At 41.5% G+C, this 21,168-nt stretch overlaps 2 pseudogenes; both read left to right on the top strand.

Moving 5' to 3' along the window:
* The first annotated feature begins 5,824 nt into the window (after window positions 1-5,824).
* LOC107829917 (F-box protein CPR1-like) lies at window positions 5,825-10,471 on the top strand (annotated as a pseudogene).
* Window positions 10,472-11,515: 1,044 nt separating this feature from the next.
* LOC142172577 (uncharacterized) lies at window positions 11,516-13,854 on the top strand (annotated as a pseudogene).
* Window positions 13,855-21,168: the final 7,314 nt, after the last annotated feature.

Below are 21,168 nucleotides of genomic sequence, written 5' to 3'. Positions count from 1 at the left end.
CTACTAGCCCTTGACCGCGATTTAATGAAAGGTTATTTTCGACCCCGCTCAAACAAACACGTACAGGCCCTCGACCGCAATTTAATGAAAGGTTATGTTCGACCCCACTCAAACAAACACCTACGACCCTCGACCACGATTTAATGAAAGGTTATGTTCGACCCCGCTCAAACAAACACCTACCGGTCCTCGACCGCAACTTAATGAAAGGTTATGTTTGACCTCGCTCGAATAAACACCTACCGGCCCTAGGCCGCAATTAAATAAAAGGATATGTTCGACCCCACTCGAACAAATACCTACCAGCCCTCAACCACGATTTAACGAAAGGTTATGTTTGACTAAGCTCGCACAAATACCTACCGACCCTCGGCCTCAACTTAACAAAAGGTTATGTTCGACTAAGCTCGAACAAACCTCTACCGGCCCTCAGTTGCGATTTAAACAAAAGGTTATGTTCGACCTCGTTCGAACAAACACCTATCGGCCCTCGGCCACATATCAATAAGGAAACGCATTGTGAACACTCGGCTCTAAGTCCATGACTGACGATAATACAAACAATGATAATAAAGACAAAAGTGAAACAATCAAATAATAGAAGCAAAAAATATACAAGTACATAAAACAAACTACAGGAAGGGAAAAAGATGCAAGGAACAACTTTGATATTTCATACTTAAACTGTTCATAGAGGCTCGTGAAGATGCCAGAAAAAAATACACAAAATGCCAAAAGAATACTACTGGTTGCTGCCATCACGACATTCAGTGCCCTCGCCAACTTGGTCCTCAATAGCGTCGCTACCGTGACCACCAATACCTTCGCTATCTTGATCCCCCTCGCCATCGCCACCTTCGCCCTCAGGATAAGCGATATCATACCAGGCATTCTCCTCAAGCTGGTCTATACCCTCGTCCCCCTCCTATTCCTCAGCCTCAGGTGTAGCGGGATCATACCCACAAACGACTCAAGCTTCACGAGCCTTAACACGAATATCTTCGAGGGCAGCTTCAGAAACAGATCCCACCGCATGCAAATATCGAAAGACATCAAACTAGGCCTCGGCATGAATCCATTCCTTATATAAATCCTGAGGAACATTGGGAAAATCTGAAGTGCGGGAAGAGGACAACTGTGCTAGTAATTGAGCTTTCTCGGTCTCTAGAGTAGCTACTCGATCGTGGAGATCAGAAGTCTCTTTTTCTAATTCCCTAATCATTTCATCGAGCCGCTCTTCTTTGAGCCTTGCCATCCTTAAATCATTATCTCGCTCAGAATGGAGAGTTCAGATCACCACCTCAAGGGAATCCGCCTTCCTCAAAGCCTCCAATCGTGTAGACTCCCCTCCCCAACTCATCTTGCTTCTCAGCAACCTTGCTACTAAGAGCCTCCGCCCTTAACTGACATTCCTCAAGCTAGCCTTGCAACAAGACTACCTGAGCTTGGAGATCACTTCACTATGCTTTGACCCCCTTGCTAAGCTTAAGCTCTTCCTCTTTGCTTCTCAACATCCTCTATAGGATGCTACACTTCCCCACTACCCGCACTAACTCATCATCTCTTGCCTTCAAGTTCTCCCTCAGTCTGCGCACATTATTGCCTTCATGAAACCGACATCTAAGCTCCTGGTACTTCTCAACGCATCTGAAGTACTTGTCCTTCAACTTCACATATACATCTTTTCGTCTGCTCCCTACGAGCACTCCCAATCTCCAAGACAACCATCTACTAAATGAATGAAGAAAGTTAGAGACTATAAAAGAACAAAACCTAAGGAAAATAACTAACAACAAATGTACTTACCCGAAGGGCAAGACCAGCAATGTTATTTGACAGAGCGTTGTCATCTATAGTTTTGAGGGTCGTACACTCAATCTCAGAACAAAGAGGGAAAAGAGAAGCGATAATCTTCTCGGTATCCATAAGAAGATTACGATCCATCGAGATCATAATAGTCCTTGAACCCCCTTCCGACCTCACTTCAAGTTGAGTAAGCCCCTCGTCAATCATTCTCAACTCCTCTACATCCATGTCAGAATCAGATCTAACATCCTCCTCAATAATAACCTTCCCTCTATCATTGATCGATGAAGGTACGTTTGCCACAACCCCGAAAGACAAGGCCTCTTCACTTCTTGAAAGAACAGGGTCGTCACTGCTCACCACGCCTTCGATCGTATCCCCACAGGACTCATATTCATGTCCTCCGGAGAAGTGGCCTCGGGACTCGCCTCTGCGCTCTCCTCGTTATGCACTATGGTTGTTTCCCGAAGGACAAGGCCATAATCTCCTACATCGATAACTGCCGAACTCTCTCCCCCGACGTCCATGGACCTCCTCTTATGAGGCATCAAATCTCCATCACCAGGCAAAGGTTCGTCATCCTCGTCGATGAGAGAATATAAGGGAGAAGCCGAAGTCTCCACGGCTGAAGTAGGGACAGATTTGGACGCAACAACAAGAGGGACTGGAACTAAGGTAGGATCAGCCGCAGTTGAAGCAGGGGTAGAAACCGAGTACACAGTAGCTTTCCTCTTCCGAAATGAGAGTGTAGGAGCTCTCGACCTCCTCGTAGATCCCCTGGCCGAAGCTAAGAAAAAATAAGAAAAGGGAAAATCACCAAAGGTAAACAAAAAAAGAAGTTAAGACACCGATGGTAAAAAGGAAATTTCCAGTCGAAGGAATAACGAGCCCAAAATTCATGAAAAAACTCGTCCATTCATGAATCCCTGCGATGTGAGGGAGGAGCCGATCGACCTAGTCAGAAATATGAGTGTCCAAAGGAGAAGGCGAGGTATTGGCTGCAAAAGAAGAAGGCGAGAAGTCAAAATTCAAGACCAAATATGAGAAAGAGATCAAAATACTTACGAGTATAATTCCAAGACTCGAGAAAGCCATCGATGTTGGTCATAACGTCCTCGGTTCTGACATAGAAGAAGTTGAACCAGAATCAACGACTGGCCTTGTCGTCCATCTTTACCACCAAGCATTTGCCTCATCGGTGGCGAAGGTTCAACATCGTCCCCCTATAAAAGATAGGAGCGAATAGATGGATTATTGCCCTAGTGTCACTTCGACATGGGCCAGCTCAAAAAACTTGGTTAGCATATTTATGGCTTTGAAAATGTACAACGCGAGCTGGGCAGGGCAAACGACGTAGTGATGACAACATTCCTCCACCAGCGGAAGGAGGGGGAGAGAATAGCCGACTTGGAAGGGGTAGGCGTAGAGGGTGCAATAACTAGGACAATGGACTTGTACCGTATCCCACCCGACCAGGATCAACTCAATGTGATTGGGAAGGCCTAATTTAGACTTAAGCTACTCCAATTCTTTTACCGTCATCACTGACCGAAAGGCTTCAGGTTTGGCATACGGTGATTTGGTGAAATCAGATCTAGAATCATGGTTGCGTGGGATTATCTCTTCCACCGACGGGAAGGTTGCATACTCAACGGTGGCAGGAACACTACTTCATGGGAAGGGAACACTATTGCCAAGGGAGTAATATGACTCCCCTTGCTAGCCTCAGAAGGCACATTAGGCATGATTCAATATAACGGAGGAGGATAACAAGCAAAAAGGAATGAGGATTGATGCAAGTCACTGAAACAAGGAGTAAAAAGAGTTCTGCAGAGAAGATGAAGGAGAGATTATTGCTTAAAGAGAAGAAAGAGTTTGGAAAAGTTTCAAAACCAACAAACCTTTCCTTAAAGGCACCAGAATTGAAAATGCGGGTCATGATTAGCACGAAAATCAGAACGACAGAGCCAATCATGGGTCACACCTAAACCGACACAATGTGTCGGGAAACAGCATCGTTATAATGTATAGTGTCATGACGTTACTTCTTCTCGTGGACCAGATGGTCCCAACGAACTTCCTGGGTAATTTAAAATATTCAAAATATAGGACCTCAGAAGGCCACGTAGTCCTGTCTCCACAACCACGACCTCAGTCAACTCTATAAGATCGAATTATGAATGACATTGTCCGCTTAATGACCTCGTCTACGGGAACAACCTCAATAAGCGGAGAGACTAACTGTATGGGTCAACATTCATCTATACTCGAAATAGTATTAGTAAAACATTCATGGGATGCCACGCGTTGAAGTAATCTAATTATCAGCGAAGGCCACAGTCGAAGAGTCAGCAAGATTGAAGTCAAAGAGTTGTCATCGAGGCCGAGACCGAGGTTGAGAGCGTAGATATTATATTAAAAAGAAGATCCCATATCATGACAAAGCCTTAATTTTACACTTTTGCAATAATAAATAACCAAAAATCGCTAAAGATCGTGCTTACCCTAAATCTCATGCCGCAAAAATGCACCAATCATCATCAGATGTAATCGCTTCTCCTGAATATGAGCATACTTTGTAAAGCATCACAATACAAAAATAGGATTAGATTTTTCACCTTAACAAAGTAGAGAGCACAAAATCAAGAGAGGAAGAGACGATGGAAGAAGTCAGTGCTTGATTTACCGGATAATGAGACAAAAAGGAGTGTGTTCACCATCGATAGTGTGTGACCCTCTTCAGTGAGGAGCAAGTTCAAGATGATTTGGGGTTGAGAAGGGGGAGCAAGTTAGAGATTTTACGAGGAGGAGATTTATTACTTTAGGGTTTATTTTTGTTCACTTCATTTTTTGTACAAAATAGGACAATTAGGGGATAAGTTTAGTGGCGACTCCAAAAGTCACCACAAAAGCCCTTATACTTTGTGGCTTTTACCAGGGCTGTCGCGAAACACACTAGTTTTTGTAGCGACTCATTTTCAGTTGTCACTGATAGGCTGCTTTCAGCGGCGACAATAGTAATCGCTGCTATACCCTTATCTTTTGTCGCGACCAAGTGAGTCGCCACTTAAAGTTGCCACTATAGATCAACTTTCTTGTAGTGAGAGCTGTAACGACTAGTTTCGAGATATGATACAAAAGAGAATATTCTAGTAAATATTCTCTGCACTTGGGCTGTTAGGGTTTTTAGGAACACGTTCCCTATAAATAAAAAGAGACATAATGATATGGGACATGTGATATTCATTTGTAAAATATACTTTGACTTGAGAAAGAGAATCAGATCTCATTGCAAGTATACAAACATCACCTTTTTACTAAGATTCTTGTCTATACTTGTCCACTAGATCCGAGAATAACTCAGATATTCAAAAGATTGTTCATCACTCATCATTGTCAGAAAGAACATTCAGTGATTCCATCCTTTCTTGGGTGACTCATTCATTCTATTTATTTAAATGTCATTTATTGTTATTTATTGATACTAAATGCTATATTATTGCCATTGATTTCTGGAATATTTATTGCACACTGCCGTCGTTATTCAAATACACCTACATAGTATGTTTAAAGTGTTTTAATGGATATAAAATGATCGATTAAGCACAATGGTTGAATTTTTATATATAGGAATTAGGAAGCGGATGGCGAAAAATTGAGATGATTTGAGCAGGAATTAAGCTAAAAAGCAAATTTTGAAAAAATTAGAGAAAGTTGTGTCGCATGGCCGCAATAAAACACTTGCGTGAATTTTTGTTAAAGAAAAATAAGTTTCAAGCAATGAAATAACTCTCCAAGAAAAAAAAATAAAAAATACCCCTTATTCATACTATCCTCCCTGTACTCAAGAGTAAAGACAAAAGTTAATGTACAACGAAAAAGAAATGAGCAGAATTAAAATGGAATATAATATGGAATATTCCTTTTCCTTTTTCAATAATGTGGAATATTCCCGGTAAAAAACAATATGGAATATTCAATATTCTGTCTAGTAAAGGCAGACAAAGTTAGCCACCCCTTATCCATAAATCAAATTAAGCTTCTTTGTCTGTAGCACCTATCTTCCATTTGGAAACCCTACTACAAATACTAGTAGTAGTAGATATCCTAAAACCCTACCGACGGCAGTGACCATTTCCTTCATTTCCACTCAACAATGTCGGACGTTCCGCCGGAAGTAATTAACGATATACTTTACCGACTGCCGGTGAAGTCACTGCTAAGATTCAGGTGCGTAAGCAAGTCTTTCAAAGCCCTAATTGATAGCCCCAAATTCATCCGAGCACACCTCAAGCAACAGGTACTGAAACACAACTCAGATGTCAAGCTTATTTTCAAGGCTCACAAGCTTTTCTCCCTCGACTTCAGTTCAATCTCTAGTAGCCAACTAGAAGAACTTGACCATCCACTGAAGCAGCCCTATGGCCCAACTCAGGTACTCGGCTCTTGCCATGGTTTGATTTAATATCCAACAACTTGAGTGACAACGGTGTGTGGAATCCATCCACTAAAATGTTCCGGAAACTGCCGGTTTGTCACGTTAACCCTCCACAGAATCATGGACCGAGAGAGGTTGCTGGGTTGAGCCAAATTTGTGGTGGTTTTGGGTATGATACTTCTGCCAATGATTATAAGGTCGTTAAAATAGCCCAATTTTATCACTTCTCCGGTAGTTCCTTAGTTACTGTTACAATGGTTTATAGTTTGAAGTTGGGTTTGTGGAAGAAGAAGATTCAGGACTGTCCATACTGGTTGGTTAAGGAAGACAATGGCACGTTTGCTGCAGGTGCATTGCACTGGCTTGCATCTACGGAACCATCATCAGAGTGGAGCCCTTGGGTTCTTATAGGTCTCAATCTTGGAAGTGAGAGATTTGAGCTGGTGCCATATCCTGAGAATTTGGGCAAGCCATTGCATTTAAATTTGGCAGTCTTGGGAGAATGCCTTTGTTTGATTTCAGGTCACGTCGTTGTTCGTACTAATGCAAAGAATCATGTGTTAGATCATGTCGACATATGGGTGATGAAGGATTACGGAGTGAAGGAGTCTTGGATAAAGTTGTTTTCAGTTGAGCAGTTAGATGGTTGTCAACATTTCAGTTTCTTGAGGCCAATAGCATATTCAGTGACTGGTAAGGAAGTTCTTCTGGAAATGGATAATAGGAAGTTCCTATGGTATAGTCTAGAAAAGAAGTCCCTCAAACATGCTAAGATTAATGGTGGATTGGACTTTTTTGAATCATTTGTCAATTTGGGAACCCTTGTCCCTTTATATGGGGGTGGAAATGATGGGGGTGAAAACGAAAAGGATGAGAAGGAAAAGATAGAACCAGAGAAAAAAGATGGAGCCGGAAACATTGAGGAAGAAGATGTCTTGGTGATAGAGGAATTCAAGTTGGAACTTTAAAAGAGAAGTTTAAATTAGACTAAAGAGGTAAGTGAAATGCATGTTTTATCTTATATTACCCTTTTATTGTTGCTTCCCCTTGAATGGACACTTAGCATGCAATTTATTTGATCAAGCTCTATAGTAGCAATCAAGTTTTCTACTAGCTGGATTTGGGGAACAAGAGTATATCTCTAAATCCTGATTCTCTTTTTCCTAGTGAGATAGGGGAAGACATTATAAAGTATTAAAGAATCTTGCTGATATGTTATAGGAGTAGTCGAATTTAATTCTCCGTTTCACTATCTGGCTTCTAAAGGTTTGGAAGTTAAGATTGTCCTATCTTAGTTGGCAAACTTTTTCTAGTTGTCTAATCATGCTTTCTCAATTATAAAACCTTGCCGTATTTTTGTCCAAGATAGATTTGAAAATCATCTAACTGGTTCCGTTTCCTCGACCTTACAGAAAAATGAATCAGTCTATGACAGATTGTTTTTGAAAGTTACAACTTGGGATGTGTAAACTATGGGCTACTCACTTGACTCTCTTGTTGTTCTTTTAGTTCTCTATTACTACTTAGTAATTAGTATAAATGCTAATCCATCTATCATATAGTCTTGTGTCCAAGTTGACTTTTCATTCAAATAGATATGTTGTCAAAGTCTTTTTTCAAAATGATTGAATAGTTTGATAAAATTCTGAACCCTCTACATGATTGCATCCTTTATTTAATATATTCTTTTCCCATCCTTTGTAAAAATTTTGAAATTCGATCCTGCATATTAACTTTGACAGAAGCCACTTTCACCTTAGAATGTCTGATCCGAAAACAAAGTTTGGATGGAGGGGCTAGCCGTTGGGTATTTTTGAGTACATTGTGTATCACTGCATAGTCTTACTTCCATTTTATTGCTTACCAGTATATGAAGTTATAAACAGCTAAATATTGCAGAACTGTTAGGTATGCATTCAATTCCTAGTTTTCAAATTTTCATGAGAAACAATATTTACAATTGTAGAACATTTGATGATATTTATATCTTATCATTATGGGTTAATTCACATTGAAAATTATGGAAGCATTTTTTGAGAGCACTACCTGAACTTGAAGTTATTTCCTGTTTTGACAGTTGAATGTCATTTGCAAGTCTCTGATTCGCCAAAAGGTGGAGGCCTTCCCAGACTTTCTTTAATTTCATTCAATAAAGATCCTTATCAATCAAAAAGTACACGAAAAACATTATTCAGCAAAGGTGGCCAAATATATTTTTTTATCTTAAATTTTTAGGCGTGGTTCCCTATTCTAGTTTCTTATAGGAAAACGTCAAGGGGCACTAATATATGCTGGTGGCTGCTTGTTTCCTTGATTAGTATAGATGAAAGCTTAGAATACCTGCTGCATTTTATTTATAAAGTTCTTGTAGTCTATGTTGCACCGACACCCAAAAATGTTGCCTCACTGGTGTCGGATCCTACAAAATGCACTACTTTTGGAGGATCTGACACGCACCCGACAATAATTTTGGAGAGTCCGTGTGGCATAGCTTGTAGTTCTCTCATAGGTTATATTAGTAGTAGTTCTAAAAGCAATAACATATTAAGACTTTGCAGTGGTAATCATATTACACTTTAGGCACTCTTCCATTTGCTAATCTTGCTCCACCTCCACCTCTTCCCATTTATTAGGAAAACAATTCAGCTCCACCCTAATCGTGCTTCTCCAACTTCTCTCGCCTAGCTGATTTCCACACTAATCTAAAGCCCTATGAATTGTTGCAGAAGTCCCTTTAACCACTGCTTTTCTCCCATTGTCTCTACAATTTATCAAATTCCTGCAAACCCAAACACCATGCTCCCTTTCACAACATGCAGGTATCCAGTTGATAGTCAAGGTATGCATAAACTGCCCCCAAAAATAAAGGAAGTTGATGATTTACTGGATTATTTGAATAAAATATTGGTTTCTGCTGGACTGTTGCGTTGAGATGAGCTGTCTTTGCATATGAAAGTTGGGTTCTGATTATATGTAAATGCACCCACTATACTGTGTTAAAAGTTGGGTTTTCTATTTTTCTCTTACAGAGTTAACGGATCCTGATAACTAGCAGGCCTTTTTGGACTTTAATTATTTTTGTACCAATTCCCATAAGAAGAAAGAATAGGCTAGTTGGAGGGAAGTGAAAGAGAGAAAGTGGAGAGAAGGGACTTTTGCTTTAAAGGGAAGTGGGTGGAAGATGTTGGTGGAGGGGTTAGAGGAGGAAGGACTGCAGTTCGAGGGAGGGGAGAGAGACAGTTATTGCCTGTCAGATTAAAGAGAAAGGGACTGTCTTCTCTGCTATGACTGAAGGTGAGGTAAGACGTAGGAAGAGATGATACAGTCTTGCTAATAACCAACTTTAGATGAGGTGAGGTAATTTGTTTTTATACTGGGCATCTGTGGATGCTACTTTCTGCCTCTTCCAATATAGTACTTGTAATGTTTTAGCTTGAACTCTCATCTGCCTATGATGTTGTTAACTTACTTTATGATTTACTATTTAGCTATTGTCTTCAATTTTTGAACTTCACATTATATTTCTAAGTTGGACCGCCAATGGTTATGAGTGATCATCCCGTGGTACTTTAGCTTTGGAAGATTTCTGCAAAGCTTCCAAAATAAAATGGTAGACTGAGTAATCGGAATATTCTTCGTGTTCTAAATATTTCTTGCAAAGTTCTTTGAAGTGAATGGGATGACTGATTAAAGTAAAAAGAGCCCTTCTTGTGGATGAAGAAGTGTGTGCTTCGACACGCTAGCTATTAAACCTAATGCTATTGATAGAGGTAGGTTTCGTGTACAATTAAGGCTCCTTTCCCTCCTCCCACATCCAATCCCTCTTTTCTGGAACATTGAATTTATTTATTTGTATTGATTTCTTAACACTGTTCATGACAATGATATTGTTGTTCTTGCAGGGAGAATGCTTTTCAGTTTAAGAAGGGAGGAAGAGTAGAGAAGTCCCTTCTCTGGCTCTCCTCTATACATATATATAGTTGGTGCAGTATCTGACATTTTTCTTTTGTTAGCAAAACAATTGTGATTGTGGTTGGAAACTAATCCGTTGATGTAAGTGCTATTCTGCTATCTGATCTAGACGTGTAAAAAACCACCAGATGAAATGTGGTACTATTAACTTTCAAGTTATTTGAATCTTCACCTATGTATTTAGTAGAGCAGTCTTTTGGCTGCTGGAAACTTCTGGATAACATATGACCAATGTTTGCCTGCTGGGTTTTAGCGTTAATATTGGGATTTTCTTTGGGTTTTGAAGTTGGGGTGTGGGGTGTGGGGGGTTGTGTGGAAGGGTCGTTTACATTTGGCGATTTCCCTATCAGCCCCAAAAGGGAGTTGGATTGAAAGATGATGCTATAATTTTGGTGGCAAAATTATATTTAAAACAGGTATTACTTATCGATGGTAGTTCAAGAAGACCAAGATTTGATCGCGTGTTTGGTCGTTTTATCTGTTAACCTACATGTTGTCCTTCAATTGTTTCCTTGATTTGCAGGAGAGAATCACGCATAAACGTCCATATTCCACTTGATTGTTGGCGAGTTGATCAAGGTCCCAGCTTTCTACCTTTGCTTATGCTCTCTATCTAAGGCTATCACCGAGTCGGTTTGAGTTGAGCAAATAGATGGGGGATAGTTTTAAAAAAAATACAATTATCCAAATAAGTTTCCTGATGTTTTCCTTAGTTATCATGGGCAAAACTTATTCGCACAGGGTATTTATATTGAATTTAATAAGTTATCATGTGTTCATGTGCTCAAATTGGAATAGGTTTTTGTTTGAGCGTCTAAATAACAAACTTTAGTTTGAGCGTCTAAATGAAATATGTTGGCAAGTCTAAGGGCTGTCAATATATTCTGCCCAATGGCAATCTTCAATTTCCTACAAACTACCGAGTCCGTAATTCTTTCCAGGTATGAGTGTCTATGATAGAATTTCATGGGGTAATCGATTTCCATCTTATTATTTAAGCTATATTCAGCTTTTCCCAAAGTAATTAATTTGTAGTTAGTGTTGGCAAACTTTCCTTTCTAGAGTATGGTGGCTAAGGCTCAGATTGACTATCTCCTCCTTAGGAGGTGTGATAGGGGGTTGTGCGAGGATTGCAAGGTGATCCCGAGTGAGAACCTCACAACTCAACATAGGCTCCTAGTGATGGACGTCAGTATTTTGATGAAGAGGAAGGAGAGGTTTGTACGGTGTCAGTCGAGAATCAGGTGAGGAGCCTTGCCTAAGGATAATGCGCGAGAGTTGGAGGGGCGGTTGACGACTATGGGTGCCTGGAAAAGTGGTGGGAACGCTAGCGCTATGTGGACGGCAACAACGGACTGTATAAGGGAGGCAACGAGAGAGGTGTTGGGAGTTTCGAAAAGTTACTCTGGCAGGCACCGAGGCTATTGGTGGTGGAATGACGTGGTCCAAGGTAAAGTGAAAGCCAAAAAAACGGTTTACATTAAGTTAGTAGAGAGCACCGACGAGGATCAGAGGGGAGCAAATAGAGAAAGATATAAGGAGGCTAGGAAGCAGGCGAAATTAGCGGTCACAAAGGCTAAGATTGCTGCATTTGGTCGGCTGTATGAGGAGCTTGGGGGCAAAGGTGGGGACAAGAAGTTATTCCGGTTGGCCAAAGCGAGAGAGAAGAAGGCTCGCGACTTGGATCAAGTGATGTGCCTCAAAGACGAGGACGGTCGAGTATTGGTGGAAGAGGCCCAGATTAGGCAAAGATGGCAGTCGTACTTTCATAAACTTTTGAATGAAGAGGGGGATGGAAACATCGTGTTAGGGCAATTGGGGCACTTCGAAAGCCACCGCGACTTTAGGTATTGTAGGCGCATTAAGGTTGAGGAGGTCGTGGGTGCGATAGGTAAGATGAGTCGGGGCAAAGCGACCGGACCAGACGAGATTCCAGTAGAGTTTTGGAGATATGAGGGTAGAGCAGGCTTGGAGTGGCTGACTGAGTTATTTAATGTTATTTTCAGGATGAAGAGGATGCCTGATGAGTGGCGGTGGAGTACAATGGTTCCGGTGTACAACAACAAAGGTGATATACAGAATTGTAAACAACTATAGGGGTATCAAGCTATTAAGTCATACCATGAAAGTTTGGGAGAGCGTGGTAGAAGGGAGGATAAGGAGAGAGGTGTCTATATCGGAAAACCAGTTCGGGTTCATGCCGGGTCGTTCTACTACGGAAGCTATCCATCTTATCAGGAGGTTGGTGGAACAATACAAGGATAAGAAGAGGGATTTGCATATGGTGTTTATTGACCTAGAGAAGACGTATGACAAGGTCCCCAAGGACGTTCTTTGGAGATGTCCGGAGGTGAAAGGGGTGCCGGTGGCTTACATTAGGGCGATAAAGGATATGTATATGGAGCTATGACTAGGGTTAGGACTATGAGAGGTGACTCAGAGCCTTTTCCAGTGGTTATAGGGTTACACCAAGGATCTGCGCTCAGCCCGTTCTTTTTTGCCCTGGCGATGGACGCACTGACACACCATATCCGAGGAGAGGTGCCATGGTGTATGTTGTTCGTTGATGATATAGTTCTGATTGATGAGATGCAATGCGGCGTTAATGAGAGACTGGAGGTATGGAGGCAGGCCCTGGAGTTTAAAGGTTTCAATTTGAGTAGGACTAAGACGGAATATGTAGAATGTAAGTTCAGCGAAGTGACGGGGGAAACGGATGTGGAAGTCAGGCTTGACTCACAGGTCGTCCTCAAGAGAGAAAGTTTTAAGTACTTAGGTTCAATTATCCAGGGAGATGGGGAGATAAACGGGGATGTTACGCACCATATTGGGGTGGGATGGATGATATGGAGATTAGCGTCTGGAGTCTTGTATGACAAGAATATGCCACCGAAACTCAAAGGTAAGTTCTATAGAGCGGTGGTTAGACCGGCCATGTTGTATGGGGCTGAGTGTTAGCCAGTCAAGAAGTCACATATCCAGAAGATGAAAGTTGCAGAAATGAGGATGTTGAGGTAGATGTGTGGGCACACTAGGCTGGATAAGATTAGGAGTGTGGATATTCAGGAGAGGGTGGGCGTGGCTCCGGTGGACGACAAGATGCGGGAAGCGCAACTTAGATGGTTCGGTCACGTGCAAAGGAGAAGCCTAGATGCCCCGGTTAGGAGGTGTGAGCGGTTGGCTTTGGCATGTACGAGAAGAGGTAGAGGGCGTCCTAAGAAGTATTAGGTCGAAGTGATCAGACATGACATGACATGGCTCTAGATTTCCGAGGACATGGCTCTAGATAGGAAGGTGTGGCGGTCGAGCATTAGGGTTGTAGGTTAAGTGGTAGTCGAGCATTAGGGTTGTAGGTTAAGGGTTGTAGGTTAAGGGGTAGTCGAGCGGTCGATTTATGTTGTGTTTCACACTTTTGTATAATTTTGTGGTACTGCTTTTCCATTTATTTGCTGTCTCTCACGTTGTTGATATTATTTTTACGGGTTTTGTTGTCACAGATCTATTGTCTCTGAGCCGAGGGTCTCCCAGAAACAGTCTCTCTACCCCTCCGGGGTAGGGGTAAGGTCTGCGTACACTTTACACTCCCCAGACCCCACTAGGTGAAATTTTACTGGGTGGTTATTGTTGGTAAACTTTAGAAGAATTAATGCTGGTTCCTCCTGTACCAGTCTAATGTTGATTTAAAATCGAATAAACTTAAAAGTTGTTATAAACTTGGATTATTCTTTAAATAGGGATCCAAGGGGCCATCTGTGAACTTACTCCGACCTCGTGTCTATGTGGAGGAGGTTGGAAAATAATTATTTTTGATCGCTGCTATTAGAATTTAATCAATATTTAAAAAGCGATTAGCATTTAGCTATTCTTTTGACACGAGATATTTTTTGGAAAAATATCCTCCATTTAAATTAAAAACTCCAGGAATGACTTGTATACGGTCGAAATCGGGTTTGTCCATTGTTTGACCAATCGAGGATGAAATATGGCAGGTCAAAGCTCGTGCTCGGGTTATATCGAACCAAGCAGCAAAATTAGATCGTCGAGATCGTGACCCAGAGACTGAGCAAGATCGAGACCGAGAAAGATCGAGGGAAACTCACCGAGCCAAATAACGGAAAGCCGAAATATCCGCAGTCGATCGAGGATCACGGCGAAAATCTCGGCACGTATGAAGAAGAGGCCGATTAATTAGCAAATCATGAGATTTTTTATCTTGTATAGAATTGTACCAAAAGTAGAACACCCCCACTATATAAAGTGGGGTATTGATCATTTGTAAGATACATTGTAACACGCCAAAAGAAAGCAATATACTAATCATTTTTGGTTCTTATCATCTTATTGTTCAATTGTAACATTAGTTGAGACTTTTCTTTGTTCGAGGATGACCAAACTCAGAAGCTAAGGCTGTTCAATTTTGTGGTTTGCATTTATTTTATTATCGTTAATTTCAATATTAATCTGTCTTCTTAATTTGTATCAAGTTATATCACGTATCATTAAAACTGCGTACAAATTCAATTGTTATCCAATTTTAAGGTTAAATAGTTTGGCGCCCACCGTGGGGCTAAGGATAATAGTGGTTACCTGGTACAAACTTTTATAACACACACCATTTTACACTTATTCTTTGAAGCATTTTTAATTCGAGGACCAAAATGGCAAACTCTCAGTTAGCACCTCTACACATTGACAATGATTTCGGCTACCACGACGAAAATGATAACATAGCACCAGGGAACGATGTACCCCCGGTTGGCCTCGACGGAGTTTCGGCTGTAGATCCAATCGACGTCATCTCACATGTAGCCATCAATGCAAATTTGGTTGTCGATACCGACGACAGCATCCGTGGGGATATTTGATCAACCTCTCAAAGCGCACATAGCGGCGAAGATGGCGGGATCAGCCTGCGGGTGATCTTCGAAATATTGTAGGCATATAGAGATAGCCCAGCTCCAAAACCAGAATCACCTACCGAGTAGGGTCAAGCTCGAGCTATCCCAGGAAGTTGTACACATGGTCTAATCGGTTTCAAGGAAACTGAACAAGAGAGAATTGGAGACCAATCCTGCAATCATGAAGATGCTCGAAGAATTAACAAAACGAATTGAGTCAGGGGAAAACAAGATCGAGGCAAATAACAAAAAGGTGAAGACTTAAAACTCCAAGGTCGATCAAATACCAGGGGGCACCGCCAATATTGAAGGGACTGGATTCTAAAAGGTTCGTGCAAAAACCTTTCTCCCCCGAGCGCGAATCCGAAGCCAATCCCCAAGAAATTCCGCATGCCTGAGATTCCTAAGTATAATGAAAACCGATCCGAACGAGCACGTTACATCTTACGTGTGTGCTATAAAAGGGAATGATCTAGAGGATGACGAGATCGAATCTATCTTACTAAAGAAATTCGGGGAGACCCTGTCAAAGGGAGCTATGATATGGTACCATAATTTACCACCTAATTCTATTGACTCATTTGCTATGCTTGCATATTCTTTCGTAAAGGCACACGTAGAGGCCATCAAGGTTGAAACAAGGAAGTCAGACCTTTTCAAGGTAAGGCAGAGGACAACGAAATGCTCAGAGAATTTGTGTTTTAATTCCAAACGAAACGGATGGACTTGCCACGAGGATGCAGAAGGAATCATGCAGCCCCATATTGATGCACTGGTAATTTCTATACTCATGAATAAAACTAGAGTTAAACGTGTGTTAATTGGTCCAGGTAGCTCGGCCAATATCATTCGATCGAGGGTCGTAGAGTAACTCAGCATACAGGACCAAATTGTACATGCGGCCCGAGTGCTAAACAGATTCAACATGGCTTGCGAAACTACTAAGGGAGAAATAACGTTACTGGTAAGCGTATCCGGTACCACCCAGGAGACTAAGTTTTATGTGATCGAAGGGGACATGAGGTACAATGCCCTGTTTGGGAGGCCATGGATCCAGAACATGAGGGTTGTGCCCTCGACCCTTTACCGGGTATTAAAATTTCCAACACCGGAAGGGTTTTAAGACGGTATACAGGGAACAACCCGCCGCAAAGAAGATGTTTGCCATTGATGAAATAATTACTATATCAACACTCTCGCCGACAAAGGAGCCAGGTTCGAAAGTAAAACAGGAAGCCAAATAGAAATCATCGATGTCAGCGTCGACCCAACCGGACAAGCAGGGGACTGACAAAGATGATGATTACGAGGTTCCTCAATCCTTTATAGTTTCCGATGATTCCAGCGCTACCAAATCAACGGTCGAAGAGCTGGAGTAGGTCGTACTTAACGAACAACTACCTGATTGAAAGGTACTGGCCACAAGGTTAACTCTCGAGCTCAGGAAAAAACTCATTCAATTTCTTATAGCTAACATTGATTGTTTTGCTTAGTCCCATCTCGATATGACAGGGATCCCACTAGAGGTCACTATCACAAACTGAGCCTGGACCCGAAATTCCATCCGATCAAGTAGAAAAGGAGACCTTAGTCCGAGATTAAGCATGCTTTCATCAAGGACGAGGTAACTACTCCTTAAAATAGGGTCCATCCGGAAGGTCAAATACCCGAAATGGTTAGCAAATGTAGTAATAGTCCCTACAAAGGGAAACAAACAGAGAATATGTGTGGATTATAAAGATTTAAATAAGGCATGTCCCAAAGACTCTTTCCCTTTGCCTAACATCGATCGCATAATCGATGCCACTGTCACACCTCCTTTTTCCGCACCCGTGCGGGGGCAGGGGAGTTTTTCCAATTAAAGGACAATCGAAACGGGATGGGTTTATTTATTTTAGAGTCGCCACTTGGGAGATTTAGGGTGTCCCAAGTCACCAATTTTAATCCCGAATCGAGGAAAAGAATGACTCTATATTACAGTCTGCGTACCAGAAATCTGAATAAGGAATTCTGTTAACCCGGGAGAAGGTGTTAGGCATTCCCGAGTTCCGTGGTTCTAGCACGGTCGCTCAACTGTTATATTCGGCTTGATTATCTGATTTAATACATGTTGAACCTATGTGCAAAAATTTAATTTTTAACCGCTTTTGTCATTATTATTATTTTACGAGAATTGCAACGTCGTGAAAACATATCTCGAACCACGTTACATCAATGCACCCGTGGCTATCGATATATCTCGACTCGGTTGAGATTTGGATTTGGGTCACATAAATGTGCACCCGAATTAAGGAAAATAAATTATTAGAGGCGCGCCTAAAGCAACTGGCGCCTTGTTATTTTGAGGAAGGTCGTAAAAATTCGTTAAACGACACATCCCGAATTCGAAATACTTTGATATATACATACATTAGAGGGCCCCGCAACTTTTGTACATTTTGTTTGTCGAGGCTCGTGTCATTCTTGTTTTTAAAAGGAATTTGCAATGTCATGGACACGCATCTCGAACCACGTCACAATCAATGTACCCGTGATTAGAAACACATCTCGAATCCGTCGGGATTTGGATTTGGGTCACATAAATGCGCACCCGAATTTAAGAAGGTAAAATTATTAAATACGCGCTTAAAGAAGCTATCGCGTTATTATTCCGGGAGGGTCATGAGATTTGCTAAATGACCCACCTTAGGGACTGAATGCTTCAATATATACATTTAACGCAGGCCCCGCAATTTGTGCGTTTTTCTTTTATTTTTGTCGAGGCTCATCTCGTCCTTATTTTAAAAGGATATTCTATTGCAACTACGTTTCTTGTCGCGTTTGTCTCTACTAATTGAAAACAGTAGATAGCCCTAGTTAATTACATGCTTGCAAGTTATCTATAACAGAATTCCGAGTGCTTGCGCAAAATCAGAAGCGCGGCCACGTACACAGTCAGCCGAGCAAATATTAAGGGCCCAAATCCAGCTCATGCGTGATGGGCTGGACCTGGGCCATTGTTTGTTTGATGCGGGCCTGCTTGGTCTGTTTCGATCTGGGCTCGACCCCTGTGAGGTTGAGGCCGTGAACTTGTTCTGGGTTCTATTGGCGTGGTTTATCAGTTATAAAGGGATCGTTTATTAAAGGGAAAGAACTTAACTAGTAGTGGATAGTTTTCATGCCTGGCCTACATTAAAGAATATACTACACAGTTAAACTAAGTTTAAGATACAACCTATTACATTGGGAATATTTTTCACCTAACAGCATACATATATAAACTAACCTTCAGCTAATCTACATTGATATATACTGGGCATACGGGCTACTTCTATTATCAAAACAGGAATGAAAATTATTATACAGTACATGATATTTAGTGTAACAATCTATGTATAAAAGTCACTCTTCAGGTCTTTTCTTTTGTATTCATGCTCAACTTTCCAATTACATTTGACAGTATATTAGTCATGTACCTGGTATAGAGAACAAAAGAAGAAGGAAATGATCAGCTGAATGGTACGCAACAAGCACAACAGCAGCAGATAAATGGCACAACACAGCAACAACCAAACAGCCACAAAGATGAAGTTCACACGTTGGTCGAGTAACAGACTAATAATCCCAGGAAGACAGGATAGGAAACAAAACCAATCGAGAAAGGAAACAGAATATTTTGTGCTATAGCCACAGAACTTAAATGTATTCCCGCATTTTACTGGTGGGCGACCTAGAACTTAAATGTATTCCCGCATTTTACTGGTGGGCGACCTAGAACTTAAAAGTATTCTCACATTTTACTGGTGGCGACCTAGAACTTAAAAGTATTCCCGCAGTTTACTGGTGGGCGACCTAGAACTTAAAAGTATTCCCGCATTTTACTGGTGGGCGACCTAGAACTTAAATGTATTCCCGCATTTTACTGGTGGGCGACCTAAAACTTAAAAGTATTCCCGCATTTTACTGGTGGGCGACCTAGAACTTAAAAGTATTCCTGCATTTTACTGGTGGGCGACCTAGAACTTAAAAGTATTCCCGCATTATACTGGTGGGCGACCTAGAACTTTAAAAGTATTCCCGCATTTTACTGGTGGGCGACCTAGAACTTAAATGTATTTGAAATTGTTTCCCCGTTTCCGAGAAAATTTTTGACAATCGGCAGAAAATTTTCTGCCCCGGTTTTTGGTGATTTCCCTGGCGTTGCGTCTTGCTGCCATTATCAATCCTTTGTTTTCCTGCAGCAGACAAAAGGATTCAGTCAGTTTCACTTATGGTGGGAAGAGGTGCCTTTCCGGTGGATGCTTTTCCTTCTCTTTCCTTTTCTTGCTCTGTGTCCCCATAATTGGTTGGCGGACAAAATCGCTTGCTGGGGGTTTCCGGCCTGCTGGGGGACGGTTTTCCATTTATCCCCCTTTTCTTCTCTCTTTTTACAGTACATGCTGTGGGAGTCTTTTTTACTCCCGAAACCACTCCCTTTAGGAGCTTACTTCCTCCAAAACTGCCAGGCACGATCATTGCATTGCCTGGGGCCGGCCTTTAAGACTGTTTGTGTTATCCTGCATTGGATGAATTCCCCTTTGGTCTCTGGTAGTAAGCTTTGAAAAATCCTTTTCAAGACAAATCTTTAGGAAGAGAAATAAAAGATAGAAAAGGGAGAAAATCTTTCTGAACCAATATTTGGTGGGAGAAGAAATTCAGAAGAACTTATCTGGAGGACATGACTGGTCCCCGTGATCATGACATGCACCATAGATTCCCGACCCAGTCTATTCGTATCAATCGATTTGACCGATGGTCTGACTTGCTGGGGATGATAAATGAGTGTCCATTTCGTTGCGAATGTGGTCGCTTTTTGTTGATCTGTCTTGTCGCCTCATAGTGCCCTTCGAGGGGTTTTCACTAATGAGACTCTTTCTTTTCTCTCATCTCCCGGCGCCTTATGGTGCCTGTGAAGGTTTTCACCAATAAGACTCTCTCATTTCATATCTCTCATCTTACGTCGCCTTTCGGTGCCTGTGAAGGTTTTCAACGATAAGACTCTCTCATTTTATTCTTCATCTTACGTCGCCTTTCGGTGCCTGTGAGGGTTTTCACCGATAAGACTCTCTCATTCTATTTTTCATCGAGGAATCGGGGTGTTGTTGATAAGACCCTCTCTTCTGGAGATTCCTTTGACCATCAATTCATTCCCAGTCCTATGATCCTCTTCTTTGCTGGGGATCGGTGTATTATTCTCGGCTTTATTTGCCTGACGTGGCATCTCTTGGATATTGATCGAGAGGTCTTTTGGACGTCGATGTTGGTTTTGGTGTGGGGCTAAAGAAAGGCTATCAAAAAACGAAATAATTTGATGGGTGATCTGCTACAACTTTTGGAATCAAACCTTTGTTGGAACTTAAAACATAACCTCTGCCCCAGTTTTCTTGCTTGGGGAATTTTATTATTTTTTTATACTTGTGTTGAGCTACGTGTGTTACGCACACTGTGCCTATTATGCACACTATGTACATTATGCATCCTATATTCACTATGATGCACACTATGACCGAGCCGTGATGCACCTACGTATCCTCTTTGAGGAATCAGGTCAAACGTAGTTCCCACGTTTTGTATTTCTTATGATTTTATCTTTCTCCTTCTTTTCATTTTCCTTTAAAGATTTTTCCTTTTTTTTTCATGTCTTTTCCATTATTGATTCCAAAAGAGGGGTATGAAAGAATAACTTAAGGCTCAAAAGGGGAAGCAAGGGTTAAAAGTGTTTGGATAGAAGAAAGAATTGCCTCCGTCATCTCATTATCCAATAAATGCCACATACAAACAAACGAACCAATAATTGCCATAATTAAAGAAATTACACATAATATCTCTTGACGGCATCAGAATTGATAGCCATGTCGACACATCTCCCCTCGATATCTGTCAAACACAAAGCACCGTTGGACAATACTCTGGTCACTATATAAGGCCCTTGCCAATTTGGGGCGAATTTGCCTTTTGCTTCGACCTGATGTGGGAGGATCTTCTTCAATACCTACTGCCCTACTTCAAACTTCCTAGGGCGCACCTTCTTATTGT

Source organism: Nicotiana tabacum, chromosome 18 (assembly GCF_000715075.1).
Source record: "Nicotiana tabacum cultivar K326 chromosome 18, ASM71507v2, whole genome shotgun sequence".
NCBI lineage: Eukaryota > Viridiplantae > Streptophyta > Magnoliopsida > Solanales > Solanaceae > Nicotiana > Nicotiana tabacum.
This window is presented reverse-complemented; position numbering and strand designations above follow the sequence as displayed.